Here is a 21,182-nt window from a genome sequence, read left to right on the forward strand (position 1 = left end):
TCACGTTCAAGCATACCATGAATTTAGATGAAGCCATCTTGGAAGAGCAGGCAGTGAAGGAGTTGGTAGACAAATGTAACTTTCGAAAGTACATGGAAAAGGTCGGATAGGTTGTAGACTACAGCATGTACGCTGACTTCTTGAGGAGCTTTGATGAAGGGAGGAGCTGTGGCATGGTCACAGTAAGGACTGGTGACCAGGAAAGAAGGGTGCAAGTGCCCCTTTTAATGTAGCTATTGTCGAGAAAGCCCTAGGGCTTGTGTCCAAGAAGGAGAGGTGCCAAAAAAGAGATGTGTATGCCATGATGGGAGTCATAAAAGAGGACGTGCACACGATGGATGGAATCAGTTTGGCTAACATTCTAGACCCTGTGACAAGGATGCAAGCTAAAATGGTCCACACCCTTTTCTCAAGACACAGATACAACGCACTAATGAACAGAATCGGGGTGCCATTGCTGGAAAGCATTGCTGCAAGAGTTCTAGAGGAGGTGGATTGGAATGGATTTGTCCAGAAAACCATCAAGAGTTTAGCCACGCTCCTGGCTTCAGCCGCCCCGTAGCACCAGCTGGTGGGGAATCTCCGTTCTCTATTGCACGATCCACAAGAAAAAAGCCTGCCACAAAAGCCTCTACAATCAAATACGGAGGTGTCCTGACGGCAATCATTGATGAGGCCATCAAGGATGTCGATGTAAATGAAGAGCAAGCTGTGCAACGAAGCTCACCTCACCACGAGGAAGAAGGCTCGAGCGAAAAGACGGTAAGTGACAAAGGAGAGCCAAAAATACCACCCACTCAAGCAGCCAAACCACGGAAGCAAAAGAAGACTGACAAGAGCTAGCAGAAGAAGGAAGAAATACTGAGCAAAGAAGAGTGAGCCGAGGTGAAGAGGGCTCAAAGAGAGTCAAGGAGGGTGGAGGAGGAATGAAGGAAAAAGGAAGAGGAAGAACTCGAAAGAGTTAGAGAAGAATCAAAGAGGGCAAAAAAAGAGAGGCAAAGAAGGGCGTGGAAGGAAGCCAACGAGCTAAGGATGAAAGAACTGGCTGAGTTGGCAGAGGTCACTCATAGATCTATTGAAGAAATCCATGGGGGAGGAGAGATCAACCCTTTGAGTCCCCGCCATGAGGCCGAAGCAAGTGGCAGTGTGGAACCGGCCCCAGTGGTTGTAGGCAAGGGCAAGTCCCTGCTGCACCCCCTACCTTCCTTCTTTGTGCCGGTGCCAACCAACACCACAACCGCCCTGCAATCCACGCCCTCTCTAGACACGGCCCAACTGATGAGCATGATGTAGATACTTGTCAGTAAAGTGACTGAGATTGTACGGGAAACCAGAGCGAAAAGACCCGCTGCCGCAAATGCTGAGTCCAAGAAAGATCCAAAACAACAAAAGCTAGAGGCATTAACCACTACAGCCCCTACTCCCATGCCACCTGGTGCGAACTACAACACTTATGTGGCTGAGCTTCTAGCACAGTTGGACAAGGCAAAAGAGGAAAAGAAGGTGGCCCTGGTGAAGCAAGAGAAAGAAAAGGAAACTTTGGCAGCCTTAAGGCTAGAAGTTTCAAAGCAAGGAGCCAACCGAAAAAGGGAGGTGAAAGCGCTACAAGATCAGTTGGAGGCAAAAATGAAGGAAGCCCAGGACAATGAGAGCCGCCTAAGACAAAGGCTGGAAGATGAAGAGCAAAACGTGGTGGCAGAGCAGCGGAGCTTAAAGTTACTAGTGCAGTAGTATGCTGACCTGGAACAGAGAACTGCAAAACTAGAAAGGTACAGACAGATAGCAGCCCAAGAAGGCGAGCCAAGCAAGCGACAAGAGGATACCATAGCTTTTCAGCTATGGTATGGACTTGAGAAAGAAGACAGACTGGAGTGAGAGATAGATTTCCTAGCACAGGAAAGGCCGACAATCCCCACAGCAGAAGCACAAAGGCTACAACATGAGGCACAACGACTGCAAGGTGCATTGGAGATTTCCAAGGGAGACACAGAGGCCCTCATGGCCATGGCCTTCACACAAAGAAGATTGCACCTTGCAGAAATCCAAAGCCACGAGCAGCTTGTGCAAGAAAAGTTAGAACTAATTGCTGAGGCAGAACAGAGATTCAACATTGCAAATCAAGCAAAAGAAATTGCTAAAGAACAGCTGGCTCGAAAATCTAGGGAGAGGAACCAAGTCTGGTTCTTAACAAACGAGCAGCAGCAGGTGGTGACCACCTTGGCAAGTGAGCTGGAAGAGGGAAGAAAGAAGATGGACGAGAGAGCCAACGAGTGGGAAAAGAACAATTTTGAAAGAGTTAGGAACGCTTGGTGGTGGCTGAGCGCGAGAGAGTGCTTGCCGAATCCAGGGCAGAAGCTGCCGATGTATGCGCCAACACAGAAAGGCAAGCCTTTCTTAGTATAGTACTACATGTCACCCAAGCGGAGGGCAATGATTCAGTGGAGAAGGTAAGAAGGAAGCTAGAACTAACTATCCGAGCACTAAGGTATGGCCTTCAAGAATGGGAGCTTCCAACAAGCACAGGAATCACAAAAGAGCAGCAATTTCACTACCTGCGCCGTGCCGGCCTCTCCACTGTTGAGCTTAAGGAACTTGGGTTCAAAGAACATGAGCAGCCACCACCACCACCACAAGTGGCCCCAGTAGTGACCGAGCAGAATGTTGAAGAGGGTCCAAAATTTGAGCAATATGCTGAAGAAGAGCAACAAAGAATGCCAAGTCCGCCTCTACCAGACCTCCTGCCCAAAGAGCCCGAAGATGCCCACATGCCCGAGCGCATTGTGGCAGCCAGAAGAAGAAGACAGGAACTGGCAGAGGAAGCCCAACATAGAGCATGGTCACTGCCAAGACAATTCTTTGAAGAGTCGGTGCCACTACGAGGGGGTCCCAATCCTATCCATTGGCCTCAGGAATTGGTCATATGGCATGAACGGGAGATCCAGACGAGGCCATTTGAGCTTTCATTTTCTTATCCACGCTCTTTGGACCGTGCGTTGCCTCTAGGCATTCTAGCCAAGATCAAGGATCTGGCTAATGATCTTGCAAACTGGTGGATAGAGGAAAGAAGCCTCATAATAACCAGGTGGAGGCAAGAGCCTGCAGACTACTGGCAAGACAAGGTAAATAGGGTTCCCAAAACTGTCCAAGGCTACTAGGCACAGTCGAAGTGGCGAAGGAGGATTTGGGATACCAATTTTGATGCCTGGACCGCCTTCTGCAGCTCGCTCCTTGAAGAACGCAACGACCCCATCTACATGCCCTACCCTCATAGGCATGGAGTTGACTATGATCGAAACATTCATGGGGATTTTGACTTTCCTAAGATATATAACGTCAATGCCCAGAGCCCCGAGGAATTCCTAGTCTTTAGGTTAGAGGATCTCCTCCCATCCTATCAATCGCTTCCTCACAGATTTTTCTTCTTGCCCAGATCCAGCCTTCTTAACCACCTGTAATTATCTTAGGCTTATCAAGTTCCTATTAATGTAGAGACCCATAGCCGAGGAAGCCCACCTCCCTCCACTCTTTTTTGACATCAACCTAGGGATAGATAGTAGGGCCATGACTAGATTAATCATGAGGGCAACCCTGCTTCCCTCCTTTTGCCTAGAAATCTTAGAAGATATGAATGATACCTGATTCACGAGGTGCAATCATCCTTTCTTGTCATCCATACCTATGAATGATACCCGATTCACGAGGTGCAATCATCCTTTCTTGTCATCCATACCTATGAATGATACCCGATTCACAAGGTGCAATCATCCTTTCTTGTCATCCATACCTCTGAAGGCCCGGGCTGCTATTAAAGAATATCTACAAAGTCGCGCATTCCTATCCCAATGCTTGCGACCACCTCGTAATCCGGCCGAAGGTGATAGGCATTAGCCAAGACACCTCCCGTGTATGCAATTCTTTTTTTTTTTTAAAGCACCAGGGCACACTTCGCTCACTACACCTAGGGTTCACCCCTAGCCCCTCCCCCACTTCACACTTAGGGCACATCAAGGGTAGGACTTCCAGACCTGTCACCCTAAGTTTTGCATTGCACCTTCAACAACACATGAACTGGGTCCTCAAGTGTGGGACACTACCAAGGGCTTACCCAAGGTTAGACCCATCTCCCAGTTCCACTACACATGCACTTACACCATACCGTGAGACAGACATGAAAGGTGAGAAGGATCGAAGCTTGCACGCGAGCTATGGTGGGAGAGCAAGAGCAAGAAAGAGAGAGACAAGAAATGGGAACTCCAACAGTCACAATGTGTGACCGGGCCTTCCTTTATTCAAACTGTCACTAAAAGAATAAAGAATAAAGTGACGTGACGGGCGCCCGCCACCTGCAGTGTGCAGTGGCGGGTACTGTCAGTGTAGTAATACACGGGGCGGCACGGCGGAGGCGCCTTTACCCCCAACAACCTCCCACTTAAAGGCGAATCTGCCCTAGTGAGAGAGAAAAGAAAAAGAAAAGACAGTACAAATGTACATAGGTACAAGGGATGAGGAAAGGTGACATCTCATCCAACGCCCATCAACCTCCTGAGGAAGGCAAAGCGCTCAGTAGTGAGGCTCTTCGTGAGCAAATCTGCAGGATTCTCGTCAGTGGAGATCTTGACAAGGTCAACAGACCTGTCCTCCATGACACCACGTATGAAGTGATACCTCACCTCAATGTGTTTCGTCTTCGCATGGAAGACCGGATTCTTAGCCAACTGAATGGCACTCATAGAATCTGAATGCAGTGTAGGTGTAGCATCAATCCCAAGGTCAGCAACTAGACGGCTTAACCATATGGCCTCCTTGCAAGCCTCAGTGGCTGCAACATACTCGGCCTCAGTGGTAGACAAAGCCGTACACTTCTGAACCCTGGACATCCAAGAGATAGCCCCTCCAGCATAGGTGAATACATAGCCAGAAGTGGACTTCCTACTATCTGCATGTCCGGCATAATCGGAGTCAGTGTACCCCACGACCCCTGTATCCTGGCTGCCATAGCAAATACACATATCTGCTGTGCCCTTCAGGTACCTCATGATACCCTTCACGGCATCCCAATGTCTGCTGCCAGGTGTAGCCATATAGCGTGCCACAACACCAACTGCATGTGCAATATCTGGACGAGTGGCTATCATGGCATACATCAAACTGCCCACGGCTGATGCATAAGGGATCTTGGCCATCTCGGCCCTCTGCTCATCTGTCTGCGGACAATCGGCCTGTGATACCTTCACATAAGAAGGTAATGGACAGCCAATAGGCTTTACGTCCTGCATGCGGAAGCGCTCAAGGACTTTATGAATGTACTCCCGCTGTGAGAGATACAAAAGTCCCTGATGCCTATCGCGCTTAATGCGCATCCCAAGTATATGTGAGGCCTGTCCCAAATCCTTCATCTCAAAGCTCTTCTTCAGCTGAGATTTAAGAGCATCTAGCTCATCATGAGCTTTCCCTACTATCAGCATATCATCAACATAGAGTACCAAGATAAGCAAACTGCCATCACGGGCTTTCTTCGGGTAAAGACACGGATCCATAGCACTCCTGCTGTAGCCCTGTGACTGCATAAAGGCATCAAACTTATGATACCATTCCCTAGGTGCCTGCTTCAAGCCATACAAGCTCTTCTTCAACTTGCACACTAGGTGCTCCCTGCCAGGTTCTGCAAAGCCCTTAGGCTGATCCATATAGATCTCATCATGCAAGTCCCCATGTAGAAAAGCCGTCTTGACATCCATCTGATATAGATCTAAGTCAAGCTGTGCAACCAAAGCCAAGACTAAGCGCAGGGTGGTCATCTTAACCACAGGAGAGAAGACCTCATCAAAGTCCACACCATGTTCCTGCTTAAAACCCTTTGCTACCAATCTAGCCTTGTATGCCGGCTTGGGGTGTCCAGGGGTACTTTTCAGCTTGTACACCCACTTGCATGGCAAAGCCTTCTTGCCCTTAGGCAAGGCAACCAAATCCCAAGTCTCATTCTTATGCAGGGAGTCTATCTCAGACTGCATAGCCCTCTCCCAGGAGTGACTGTCACCCCTGCGCATAGCCTCATCATAAGTGAAAGGCTCTCCTGCATCTGTAACCAAAACATAATGCATAGAGGGCTGAAATCTGTCAGGTGGACGTCTATCTCTAGCAGACCGTCTCACCGCAGGCTCTGCTGCCTGTCTAACTACCTGTCCAACATCCTGGCCATGTGGAGGAACTGCTGCAGGCTGTACTACTGGCTGTGCTGGAGCTTTAGGCTCCTCCTGAAAGATCACTCTGCGGATCTCAACCACCTTCTCAGGCTGCCTGTGCATCTTGTCTTCATGGAAGACGACATCATGGCTGCGTACTATTTTCCGCGCCTGCGGATCCCATAGGCGATAGCCCATCTCTCCTGACTCACCATAGCCAAGGAATATGCATTTAATGCTCTTTGGATCCAATTTACTCCTCTTGTCCTTGGGCACATGGTAGAATGCCTCACATCCAAAGACACGAAGATGCGCATAAGAGGGTGGCTTACCAGCCCAAACTTCCTCTGCAACCTGGAAATCCAATCCACTGGAAGGCGATCGGTTTATGACATGCACTGACGTACTAACTGCCTCAGCCCAAAAACTCGGGGGTAGGCCTGCATGGCTAAGCATAGAGCGCACACGCTCCTGAATAGTCCTGTTCATGCGCTCAGCCAAACCATTCTGGGGTGGGGTGTAAGGGGCGGTCAACTGACGCTTAATACCCCTGTCATCACAAAACTGCTCAAAAGCATGCGAGACATATTCTCCCCCATTATCTGTCCTAAGGCATTTCAGCCTATACCCAGTCTGGTTCTCAACAAGAGCAAGCCATCTCTGAAAAACTGCCAAGACATCGGACTTCTGCTTTATGGGATAAGCCCACACTTTCCTAGAAAAATCATCAATGAAGGTAACGAAGTACTTCGCGCCACCCATAGACATGCAAGGCATAGGCCCACAAACATCGGAATGCACCAATGCCAAGGGCTCACTCATGCGTGGCCTACCCGATTTCTTATGCGTAGACCTATTCTGCTTACCATAAAGACAATGATCACACGAGTCAAAACATGCATAATCCAAAGGCGGAAGATACTGCAAACCAGATAACATTTTCATTCCTTTCAAAGACATATGCCCCAAACGGGCATGCCAAAGTGATACATGTGGAATAGAGCCCACTGCCAAAACATGGTCTACAGAAGACCCAGATACAACAAGAGGATAGAGGCTGCCAGCCTTGGCGCCTCTAGCAAGCACAAGTCTGCCTTTGGTAATCTTCCAGGCAGAATCCCCAAAACAGACATGAAATCCTGCATCATCCAACTGTCCTGCAGACATAAGACTACGCGTAAGCGCAGGTACATGACGTACATCCCTGAGCAAAAAGGAACTGCCAGTGGAAAACTGCAACTGAATATCTCCACAGCCCACAATATCAAGAGACCTGTCATCTCCAAGTCTGACTGATCCAGATACAGTACGGTAAGAGTGAAACCACTCACGGTAAGGCGTCACATGGAAGGACGCACCTGAATCCAATAACCAGCATTGTGCATACATACTAGGTGTCTCAGTCAAGTGTGAAGCATCAGTAGAACTAGCTGCAAGTATAAACTCATCACCACCATCGGACTCTTCAGTCTGCGTGACATTAATTTCCTCAATCTTGACGTTGGACTTCGCAGGTACTATGCTGCGATCAGAGGACTTCTCCTGCACTTTATCTTTCCCCTTATCCTTGCGCTTCTCATTGTGCAACTCATGACACTGTGGTCTAATATGTCCCTTTTTCCCACAATGATGACAAGTGACATTTGCATTGCGTCCACGCGACTTACTACGCGACTTGCCACCACGAGATTTAGACCGACCCTTCTTCGAGTCACGGCCTCGGCCATTACCACGGTCATACCTGTCATTCCTGCCTCTAACTGTCAAAGCATGACTACCACGAGAGGCATCCAAGGTTTTGCGATTCACCTCTTCCTGAAGAAGAGCACTCTCAACATCTGCCAATTTTAGAGTAGCACTAGAGGCACAAAGAGCAGTGCGGAATACATCCCATGACTCATTCAGAGTTCCAAGCAAGAAAAGAGGAGTTACTTCCTCTCCAAAGGTGATATCCTGCGAAGTCAGGTTCTTCAGTATAGCATGGAACTGGCTCAAGTGAGCAGACATAGTCGCATTATCCTTCATGTGCAGATCCATAAGCTGCTTCAACCAGTACATCTGACTCGCCGGACTTTTCTTATCATAAAGATTCTTGATCTTATTCCATAGATCCCATGCACCCTGTGCTTCCTCAAATACATTATAATGTACCTGTTCAGTGAGAGACAATACAATCGTGGACTTGCATAGCTCATCAAGTTCAAGCCAGTCGTCAATGTCCATAGTTTCAGGCTGCTCCCCACTCAACCGAAGTGGCTTAATCTGAGATTTCTGCACCAAAACCTGCCATATTTGACTCTTCCAGTAAGAGTAGTTGGTACCATCCAACTTTGTAATGTTAAAGATGGCACTATCATGCGAAGATGACGCCATTATGCAGGCTGGAAATGCCCAAACAGTCCAAAACTGCTTGCTGTTTTACTGCAGAAACTGCCCAAAAATGACCAAAACGGGGTCCAAAGGGTGAGCAAAGTGTGCCAAAAGTTGCTGCCCACTTAGTACTAGGTGCGGTACACCAAATCAGGATATTTCAGCATGAAAAGTACACCTCAGTCCACCAATAACTGCTTGCTGTAATAAATTGCAGGTATGCAGTCTAGAGAGCAAACTGTCCCAAAATAGGATCCAATGTCAAGCAAACAATGCTAGGTCCAAAGCCGGCATGAAACGGACATAAGCAAGGCCAATGACAGTGAAAAGAACATGAGCTCAACACCAAGCATGTCAAAATAACATCTGCCAGTGAAAGGCACACCCCCAGACACTCTAGGCAAAGTGTTCCTGTAACTGCCAAAACCTGACACAAATAGGTATCTGCTCAAAGAGAAAGATCCAAATATGAGACTCAGCTCATAAGCATCCTGTGAACCAAGAGTACATCAATGCATATCCATAAAGATCGGAGTATGATCCCAAAGTCTCAATGTGTATGTAGCTGCTCAAGACATAAACTGCTCCAAATACATGTAAGTGCTCCAATAGCATGCAACTGTCAAAGGTCAAGAAAGCATGTAAAATGCTCCCACTGGCACAAAAGGCGTATAAAGCGAGCTCAGAAGATCAAACAACCCAAGAGAAAGCACCAGTGATAAGTGACCCTGTCAATGCATCAAGCGCATCCGAGAGAGCATGACATACATGAAGCACCGGTCGTATTAACCATGAAGCAATACATAAGCCCAAATAAGCTCTCGGTCAACTCAATGACATCCAAATAGCAACCAAGATCAGTGATCAAGTAAGCCGGGAATGCTCAAATACATCCAAATCCAAGCTCCAAATGTCGGTATGGCATACACGAACCAAATAGCATATGTCACGAACCAAAGCATGTAATGCAAAAGCCTAACTGTCAAGCAGAGACATGAGGCATAGGCGGTCCACGAGCATGCCGAGTCGGTCCAAATGCCAGTGAAGACGGAGCTAATGCGAAGCTCAAAAGCATCCCATAATCTCATACATATGCTCCAAGTCGTCCCCAAATGTCAAAGATATCATGCCAAAGCTCAAAGCATACATCCGGTATCGGTAGGTAAGTGCCAAAGCATGTAAAGTACCTTCAGCCCACTGTTATTCCAGCATGTATTTACTGTTCTAAACAGTAGATTTCAGCCCCAAATTCAAGCCAAAATCATGGTCAAACCAAATGCATACATCCCCAATACATCCGGGTAGGAAGTAGACCGCATACGGGCATCAAACAAGGTAACCGGAGTAGAGTATAAGCATTAAATGCCAATGCCAAGTGTGGCTGCCCTGTTTCCAGCACTGTATAACAGTAAATAACAGTCCCAAATCAGCCAATATTTCAAGCCAAAATCATGGCATAATCATGTGCATACATTCCCAAGGCACTAGGCATCATGTAGACCGCATACGGGCATCAAATAGCACAACCGGAATGGAGTATAAGCAACAAATGCTAATGCCAATGGTGCTGCCCTGTTTTCAGCCTGTTATGACAATTTATGACAGTCCCAAATCTGAAGAAATCAGCCCCGAATGATCAAGACCAATGCCCAAATCTTGAATGACATCAAACATGAAGTCTATAGCCCTCTTGATCAAGGTAGAGAGCAAGAAGCAATGGCCAAGTGTGGAGCTGAAGTAGATGAGTGCTCACAGCCTGGAAAAAAATGATGCAATCTGCCCTGTTGGTGCTGAACTTGCTGCTGCTCCACATGGGCTGAAAAGGGGGTAATGGGGGGCTCAAGAAGGGCCTATCAAAGGCCTATGACAAGCCTCTTTGAGCCTTGATAGGTGTAAGGCACAATATGAGGGGAATAAGCTTCAAGAGTTTGAAGCCATGGCTGCCCTTGCTGTTTGCAACCTGTAGAATGAAATAAAACCGTGAAAGAATGATCAAATACCTCAGTATCAATGCCTTGAAGGTGCCTCAATAGGCTGGGAAGGTGCTCGGGAAGCCGGGGAGTGACGGGAGCTCGGGGAGATCGGATATGGCTGCCGGGATGGAGACCCAATGCGTGAAGCGAGTCGATGCGAAGGTCGGGAAGCACCGAGTCGAGCTCGAGCAAGAGAATGCCAAGCTCTGATACCAGTTGAAAGGTGAGAAGGATCGAAACTTGCACGCGAGCTATGGTGGGAGAGCAAGAGCAAGAAAGAGAGAGACAAGAAATGGGAACTCCAACAGTCACAATGTGTGACCGGGCCTTCCTTTATTCAAACTGTCACTAAAAGAATAAAGAATAAAGTGACGTGACGGGCGCCCGCCACCTGCAGTGTGCAGTGGCGGGTACTGTCAGTGTAGTAATACACGGGGCGGCACGGCGGAGGCGCCTTTACCCCCAACAAGACACACCCCTTAGAGAGTGCACAACTTTCTCTTATAGGCTATGATTATGACTCAGTGAATGGCTACCCAGCTAAAGAAGATCATCCACGACGTCTGCTAATGTCCAAGAATTTTTCTCTGAGTTAGACAACACACCACTATAACAGCTTCAGGAAAAACTTCTACGTATTTCGATGGTTGGATAGACCAACATGCTTGATGTAGCTGACCATCTGCCTGTTGATGGCTACCATGACTAAACCGAATCAAGCAGAAGGAAAACTCAATGATGGACCCACCATTGGCATAGATCTTCATCTTCTCCAAATGATTAGATATCCCCAGGTTTAACAGCCATTCACAAAATAGGAGCTACAACTGTGTGACAAATGCCGAGCATCTTCATGAAATCTAAAGCACGCCGGAATCTCTCCCGGTCATCGTTAATCAAAATCCATCACCTCTCATTCACAACAACACCTTTTGATTGTGGTCATCTACCCACTAGTTCCACTTAGCAACAACCCCAACTACCCCACTACTCCCCCACCACACTGCCATGGGACTGGCACTCAGCTAGGAGGGGGATAATGTTTACCGCAGCACAGAGGATCAAAAAATGGAGTAGAGGAGAGGGAAAATGGAAGAAGAAGATAACCGAAAGGGCACATGACAAAGGAAGGAAAAGGCTCCCGGGATGGAGGTCAGACCTTGAAAATTTTGAATGACGACCTCTCCAGAAGGCCTCAATGTCGCCTCGAGAAAAGAAAAGAGTAAAAGCACATAATTAATTGTGAAAGTGCTCCCAAATCCTTGTAAAAGAGTGCCAGGCTCACTTCTGTGAAAATTGTATACATTAGTTGGGAATGGGATAAGTTAGAACAGTGAGAAATAGGAAAAGAGGGCCTAGGCTAATGGCTGGCCATGTAAAAAGTGGGGATGACCGCCCAAAAAGTAGGGCATGTATATAAAGTTCAAAAGTGAATGAGAAGCTCATTCTTGTGTGTGGCCAAAGCTTCTTCTTCTTCTCTTCTTGTTTCTTGCCTTCTTGTTTGTGCTTGAGTGAGGGATTGAGGGAGTGTTAGGGAGTGAGGGAGTGAGTGTGTGAGAGTGAGGGATCGTGGAGAAGAAGCTCCCCATATTCTCTCTTCATTCTCTTCTTCTCTTCTCTTCTCTTATCTTCTCTTGCGTAGATATGGAGGATGGAGAGGGCTTAAGGTTGCTCGAGCTTGCCACAAGGATTGTGGAACTACCGGAGTGCAAGAGAGAGGAGGGAACTCGATCGAGCATCAAGGTAAGCTCACTACACCCGTAAGGTAGGCATTGCGTGTCAGCTATGTGAGAGATAGCCATGGCCACTCGGCTTGAAATGCTTGATCAATAAGCAGTCCGTAGGTCTTGGGGTAGGGCTTCGTAGCTCCCCTCCATCAAGGGACTACATAGGCTACCAAAGACCTAAGGTAGCTCTTGAGATTATCCACACCATGGCAAGCTAGATGCAAAAATTGTGCCTAATTGGGAGAAAATGAAATGTCACCTTCTAGATGTATCAAACCCATTGATTTTGGTGATGGAGAGGGGCATCTTGATGTGGTGAGATGCATGTAAAGTTTTTTCTCAAATAATTTGGTAGATGCAAAGAATTAAGCCCTCCAAGTGAGGGTGGTCTTGGGCTTGAAAAAGTTAAGTATATATGCTAAGTGGGTGGATAGAGATTTCTTTTCCTAAATATTACCAACAAATGCATGCTCCTAGAATGAATCTGCTTTGATACCATGTTGGAAACATGGATCCTCATTGCACTAAACCACACTAACACTAGTTACAATTATGGTGGAAAGTGAGTCATAATTGATAATACATGGAACTAGATTGAAATGAAGAGATATGCTAAATGAAAATGATGTTAATGACTAGAGAAGATACAATGGATGAGCTCTCCATCAAGATGGAAGTAGCAAGATTTATGCACTAGCTCACATCTCTAGGTCTCATATAGTTGTATTACAAAATGAGGATCTAGAGCCTCTTTTATAAGCCATTATAAAATGCAAGGCAAGTTGCATAGTCACATCATTGATGACTGCATACATTATTCTCCCCTAGCTAAGAGTTGGTTCTTGTGAACTTATTGAAAGGGTTTTTCTTGTTTATTAATACATATTTCAAATGTATTATTCTTTAAAAGAAGTTTTTCTACTCCTATGATATTAAGGTAAAAAGTCCATAATCTTAAGACACTTCTCTCTCATTGATCTATTGGTGATAGAGTTCAAATGTCAACTTCACTTGTATTGTTCCATTTACTCAATCACAAGTCTTGTATACATTTCTAATTAAGTCAAAGTAATGCTAATCTTATGATATTCAGGTAAGCCCATATAAAATATTTCACTCTCTATCGGCTTGCTAGGTGGTTGTTAGGGCGACATGTGCAAGAAGTGCAATTCAAATGTTGGCATAATGTCAATATTTATCATTAATGAAACACATGGGTATTGATAGCAAAGATGGGGAGTGGAATGAGGCCATCATGTGTGATGTCCCTAAGTGAATGCTTCCACCTTTTAAGATGTCTTTAAAATTTTGAATAGGTCGATGTAGAATCTACCTCTTTTCAAAATCTATAAATTTTTAGTCAATTGAAAGGTGTGTATTGTGTTTGCCACAAAGATTGGAGTTCAATCAATTTGGAGGTTTGTATTGACCCATTAAGTCAATTGCCAAGTTTATATAGTGTTCACTATTAAGTCAAATGTTTGCTATTCCTTTTATATTAAGGTAAGTCCATAATATAGAACACCTCTCTCTCTCTCTCTCTCTCTCTCTCTCTCTCTCTCTCTCTCTCTCTCTCTCTCTCTCTCTCTCTCTCTCTCTCTCTCTCTCTCTCTCTCTCTCTCTCTCTCTCTCTCTCTCTCTCTCTCTCTCTCTCTCTCTCTCTCTTCTCTCATAAATACACAAACACACATGTATGTATGTATGTATGTATGTATGTAGAGAAAACCCAACCTCATGTTGCCTTAAATGAGGGCTTTGTAGCAAGCCAAATTATATCTTGTAAGCGATAAAGGCCTCTTTCTTCTAAAACATTCTTTCTTTAATGGAGGAGTTTAAAAGTGCCCTTAAAAAATCTAGAAAAGCAGTATTTGTGTCTTATTACAACTCTGAAATATTCTTAGGTTAAACCCCATTAGTACCAATACTTTTGAGTAAACATAACTTATTGGTGGTTTTTTATAGCAATTGTTACTAACTTGTCTTGATAACATTATTGTTAGCATGCAAAATTGTCAAAGAAACAATTAACTGTATAAACACATGTAGCACTTGATCGGTTTCATAATGTTGCTAGCATGCTTCGCCAGATGTCACTGCCTTGAGTCTTCCCCCTCCATAGATAGCTTGTCATAGTAACTCTCTCTTTTCTAGCTAACCCTTTTGTTGTAGCCCATCAGGCTAGCATGATCCTTGGCATTGGGAAAGAGGCACCACTATGAAACAATCTTCCTAAAAACAATTTAACACTCTTACAGTTCATCTTCATCAACATCAATATGCACAAACTCATAGTGGCCTCCCAATTCAACTTATGAGGCTCAGAGCATTGCTAGAGCATGAGTTGGGTGAAGCAATACATCATTTAACTATTCTCCTTTTGTTACGCTAATATTATTCTTTAAACTTTCATAAGCATAAGTTATAGCTTGATTACTATGTATAAAACCCTATATTTCATGTGCATTCGAGGCCTAATTATAAAGTAGCTTACCGTGAAGTTCTCATTGATAAACTACAGCCTTTTCCTTCACAAACCTACAACTTGTTTCTCAACCCCTAAAATCGCCACATTTTGTAAGTATAGTTTTGTAAATTTGACATACTAAAAAAGTTCCCTCCTTTTGAGCTCACAGATGATAGGCACATATTTTACTAAGAGTGACACCTCAAGTGTTATAGTCTTATCTTATGTTTATGTAGGTAGTCAATGTTCTTGATGTTCTAAAGAGCAAGATCAATCTCAATCAAATATGGGTTCTCACATACACACACACACACATGTGCACTCATGCATGCATGCACACACATGCACACACACATGCGCACACACACGCACATGCGCATGCACACGCGTACACGCACACGCACACGCACACGCACGTGCACATGCATGCATGCACACTCGTGCACACACACACACACAGAGTTGTGGCTCATGCATGTGCACATGTGTGAGTGCTCACTTGCATTTTATTTTTATCTTCAAATAGCCAACTTGGAGCATGTGGTGGAGACATCCTCTTGTAATTTAATTTAATGGAAGGGTTTGAGCCAAGGCAACTGTATGTATAAGACAAGTCATCTTTCATTGAGAAGTTTGAGGTATGGGAAACATATTTAGAGGCTTGAGGAAGCCAACATGCTTTGTGTTTTGAGTTGTGTTGAAACCTAAGTAAAATTGCAAGTTGTACGATTGACTTTCATAATTCTAGTTGCATTTTTGTCCATTTACTTTTTATAATACATATGTAAGGCTATATATTATTCTTATTTTGGTTGTGAGGGGTTTGGCAATGGGTGAGAACCTTCAATAGGATTAAGGAGATTTGGCACCTCCCTTTGCCACATCCAAATTCACGGTTTAGATATAGTTACCAAGGTTATTTGTAGATATCCAAAGAAGGTTAGTTTTCTTAAATGTTCCAAAACATTGGGAACAAAAGACTAAGTTTTTGAACCTTTGATCTCCCACAACTCAACATGAGCTGTAGATTCGAGAGGTGTCGAAGGAGCAAAGGGCTCCTAAATCTAGCTCCCATACCACCAAACCAACTATAAATTGCTCATTAATAAATGGTGGAAAGGTGGTAATTGCTCATGATTGGGAGCAAAGGGAAAGGTATATAGTCTCTTTCCTCATCTCTCTTTCTCTCTTTCTCTCTCTCTCTCTCTCTCTCTTTTCAACAAAGGGAGCGAAAGCACTCACAAGGGAGTTGAGGGAGCAAAGGGAGCCTAGCAGCACAATCAGGCAGCATGAGCAAAAGTTGCAGGTGACTCTCTCTCTCTCTCTCCCTTAGCTGAGGTCGCAAGTGAGTCGGAACTGAGTGGCTTAGTATGCGCCAGGGTCGCAAGTGAGTCAAAATTGAGTGGCTAGGGTACCTTAGCCTTAGTTGAGTGACATGATCTGACTCGGCTTTCCTCCTTCCATATGGCTTCAGCATCAACATCATCATAATCGGTGCAGTGTTCGTCGTCTTCATCAGTGTTCGTTCCCTTTGGCTTCAACATCGGCATCATCAGCATCAGCACAACGTTCAATATATCAGCACCATTCATTGTCATCAGTGTTCATATCGATGTCCATACCCCAGGCCTGTAACCAGCAACCAATTTACATGTGGAGAACCAGCAGCACTTTCATGTAGCGTTGCCTACATGCACATAGTATTGAAAGCTATCACCTCGGCCAAGTAGCATTGATAGCATGCCTTCAAGTTGCACTATACAGAAGATGTCATTTGCATTCGGTGGTGAGAGTGAAGGCGATGAAGAAGAAGAGAGTGTGGGTTAATTATGAGAGAGAGAGAGAGAGATGGTAGGTTGGTTTTCTTGGTATAGTTTAATTTATTATATTGCTTTTTGTTCGTGCTTTGGTTTTATTAGTATTATAGTTATTTTTACAAAGATTCGTTGTTTGAACGGGCTTTTGAAAACCCTTGTCTAGGTTGGTGATATCTCTCTCATTTTTTCTCTCTCTCTCTCTCTCTTTCATATTCTAATTTTGTTTTGTTACTTTTGTTAATTTATTTGTTATTAGTTTGAGAGAGAGAGAAAGAGTTTTGTTTTGTTGAGAATAGCAAATGATGCTTGGCCATAAAGATAAGACATATGCCCATAAAGGTTGAATGTGTGCCCAAAAGAGGTTTGCCCATAAGTGGCTTTGTATGGAAGATAGACAAATGATGTATGCTCTAGGAAGAGATGTTCAGAATCCCATATGCACACTGAGGAGAATGGTACTATCCAAAAAGCTATAAAGGCACGTACTTGGTTGACATTCATAACAAGGTAATGGAACTATTAGTTTGAGTCATTGTCAATCATTGTCCATCTTACACAAGAATGTGTTTATCAGTCCAAGCTAATCTATCTTGGAACCCAATTCACTTGTGTAACAATTAGTCTATTTAAGTCTATGTCATCATGATTTGTACATTCATCTTCCATCCTCCATAGCTTCTGCCATGCTCTAGATCCGTGTTTTGACATGGTATTAGAGCCATGGTGGGCATGGTCTAGCTTTCCTCACTACTCTCTCAATCTCTCACAACCTTTGGTGAACTCAAGTCCACTATGTGACTCCATCTTCCACTCAAATCACTAGTTCCTTGTTTGGTCTGACGTAGCCAGCAGCACCTTGCTCTGGTGGAGGAGTTGGATCTCTCAATAGAGACTATATCCTTGCAACCTTTCTTCTAGAGACATCATCTCAGTTCAGGGTGCTTCATCATGGCACAATAAACCCTGACATTGGCCCTTCCTCAAAGTAGCATTGTGCAAATTCATCATCTTTGTCATATCTGTGCCTGATGATAGTCGTACAGTCCGCGCTACCTGTGAAGGCTACGAGTTATCCTGCGTATATGGGGCATTCAAAGCCTATACTATAGGCTATCCTCCTACCAAATCTTAGCCCAAATCATCGACAAGTTGTGTTGCTAGAAAGGAATAAGCAGTCAGGTGTAGAAACCCTAACATAGCTATAGCTCATCTCAACCCAAGTTCATTTTACACTTCAACTACTTACACTTTCTATCCTATTGAAGTCTCTATCATTCAGATTTACTTGTTTTCCAGCAAGTGTAGCCCTCAAGAAGAAGATTTGAAACAATCAAGCCAACATCAAGATCTTCCAGACATAGTATCTCTTGATACTACAAAGTGTGTCTTCACACTACATTGCACTTGTGTTCTTGACACAAAATCTTTTAACTCTTCTACTGCAAAATCAGAGAGTTGAGGTTGATTCTCAATAATGATAATGAGGAACATGAAGGGTTTTCTCATGAAGAGTAGCATTACTCTTGCTGCTCATTTCAACTACATAGAAGACTTGTTTATTCTACTTGCAGTGATGGTTGGATTTACTTGTTTTGAAGAGCAATCAATGATTTTATTTGAAGTGTTTAAAGATATTCCAGCTACCTTAGTCATTATACGAAACTCAAAGTTGGCAATACCTTTGCTTGAGGGGGACAAGAAGAGCAAAGTCAAGGTCAAAGAAGCTGCAAGCAAAGTAAAGAGTGACAAAGCAAGCAAAATGAAGGACAAGATATATGATCTCAGAAGAAAATCCAATGTAATGTCAAGCCATGAGTTAGTCCCAAAAGCTATACATCCCAATATTTATGTAATAGTTCAACGAGTCATGTCAAGTCACAGCAATGCATCCATCTCAAACTCACTGAGAAAGAAGACCAAAAGGATCTCACAAAGAAGACTAGAGCACAAGATAATGAAGAAAAAGTCAAAGATGAAAAGCATGAAGACCAAAGAATGCCAAAGAAGCATGAAGAGGATAAAGAAATTTCCATTGTTGATAACAAAGAATTTTTCCTATAATGGATCTTTATTTCCCGTAGTGGATCTTGTTTCCCATAGTGGATGTAAAAGCCCTTACCAAAGATGTAAAGTTTCAAGCCTTAACTTGACTAGGCTGCCAAAGAGGTAGTCTCCCGGGCCATGTCATCATGTAGGGGGAGCAAAAGTCAACAAGGGTAGAGACTCATCATTTGAGGGGGGTGGTTGAGAATAGCAAATGATGCTTGGCCATAAAGGCCAGATGTATGTCCATAGAGGCTGAATGTGTGCCCTAAAGAGGCTTGCCCATAAGTGGCTTTGTATGGAAGATAGACAAATGATGTATGCTCTAGGAAGAGATGTTCAGAATCCCATATGCACACTGAGGAGAATGGTACTATCCAAAAAGCTATAAAGGCACGTACTTGGTTGACACTCATAACAAGGTAATGGAACTATCAGTTTGAGTCATTGTCAGTGTCATTGTCCATCTTACACAAGAATGTGTTTATGAGTCCAAGCTAATCTACCTTGGAACCTAATTTACTTGTGTAACACTTAGTCTATTTAAGTCTATGTCATCACGAGTTATACATTCATCTTCCATCCTCCATAGCTTCTTCCATGCTCTAGATCTGCGTTTTGACATATTTATGTTAGTGTCTGTTTTGTTAATATATATATATATATATATATCTCTCTCTCTCTCTCTTGCCTCACTCCTTCTTCTTCTTCTTCTTCTTCTTCTTCTTCTTCTTCTTCTTCTTCTTCTTCTCTCTCTACCCGTGGTTATCTCTCTCAACTCTCTCTCTTTCTTCTTCTTGGGTTAGTTATCTTACTTAACTAGTTAGTTAGTAGGCTGGTTGGTTAGTTAGGTAATTGGAGAGAGAGAGAGAGAGAGAGAGTAGGTTAGTTATGTTACTTATGCTAGTAATAGAGTATTTTATGTTTGTATTTATTTGTTATTAGTCATGTTAGTAGTAGGTTATTTTATGTTAATTAGTTAGTTAGTTAGTAGGTTAGTTAATTATTTAGGTAGAGAGAGAGAGTAAGTTAGTTATGTTTATGTTAGAATTAGTTTTGTTAATAGCTTTCTCCCTCTCTCTCTCTCTCTCATCATTCTTCTTCTCTCACTCTCTCTCATCATTCATTCTTCTTATTTTTCTTCTTCTTCTTCTTCTTCTTCTCTCTCTCTCTCTCTCTCTCTCTTCTTCTTCTTCTTCTTCTTCTTCTCCGTGTGTGTGTGTGTGTGTGTGTGTGTTGCAAATATCATAACTTTTATAGTATGGAATAGTAGGTTAGCTATCTTAGTTAGTTAGTTAGTAGGTTGGTTGGTTAGTTAGGTAGTAAGAGAGAGAGAGAGAGAGAGAGAGAGAGAGAGAGAGAGCAATCTCACATGTAGCCAAAGATGCACCTCTGTATTCTGCTTCAGTACTTGATAGTGCAATAGTTGGTTGCTTCTTACTACTCCAGTTAATCATCCCACTACCAAGATTGAATGCGTAGCCACTAGTAGACCTACGATCATAAGGACATCCTACCCAGTCTGCATTAGTGTAGCCAGTGAGCTTCAAAGATTTATATTTCTCATAAAATAGTCCATGGTCTACAATTGCCTTGACATATCGCATAATCCTTCTTATAGCATCAAGATGTGGTTTCCTGGGCTTTTGCATAAACTGACTTATAAGCCCAACTACATAACTCAGATCAAGCCTAGTGATAGTCAAGTAAATCAAACTTCCAACCATCTGCCTGTACATAATGACATCTACAATCTCGGCTCCAATATCTATGTCCAATTTGATATTATGATCCAATGGTGTATTAAGTGGTTTACACTCTATCGTCCCATATTTTTTCGGCATTTCCAAGGCATAATATTTCTGCATTAGCCACAGTCCATTGACTGAATTTATCACTTCAATGCCCAAGAAAAAATTCAACTCACCTAGATCTTTCATGTCAAATTCAGATTTTAGCATACTCATTACATTATGTATTCCAATTTCATCATCACTTGTAATAATGAGATCATGCACATAGATGACTACAACAACCAATCCTCTACCTATCTTTTTAGCAAACAAGCTGTGATCAGCCCTTCCAACCATAAAACCAAGACTTTGCAAGTAACTGCTAATTCGTGCATGCCAGCAGGCTCTTGATGCATGTCTCAACCCATACAAGGCTTTCTTCAGCCCTTGCAGACATAATGAGGAAACTGTGGGTGTACATACCCTTAAGGTTGATCCATGAATGCATCCTCTTCTAGGTCACCATTTAGGAATGCATTCTTTATATCCGTCTGCTTTTCCAACCCTTTGCTACAGCCAAAGCAATTACAATTCTAATGTTTGCCATCTTGGCCCACAGGGCTGAAAGTTTCTTCATAATCTAAGCCATATTTCTGAGCATACCCTTTTGCAACCAACGTGGCTTTATATCTCTCTATGCTACCCATCAGACTTGCATTTGATTTTATATACCCATTTGTAGCCTATGGTATTCTTACCATTAGGTAATACAACAAGATCCCAAGGTTGATTTTCAATCAATGCAACCATTTCTTCATCCATGGCTTTGCACCAATTCTTATCCACTACTGCCTCAGCAAATGTAGCAGGTTC

The sequence above is a fragment of the Lygodium microphyllum genome, chromosome 28, assembly GCF_053477565.2.
Source record: "Lygodium microphyllum isolate KBCC chromosome 28, Lygodium_microphyllum_v1.1.10, whole genome shotgun sequence".
NCBI lineage: Eukaryota > Viridiplantae > Streptophyta > Polypodiopsida > Schizaeales > Lygodiaceae > Lygodium > Lygodium microphyllum.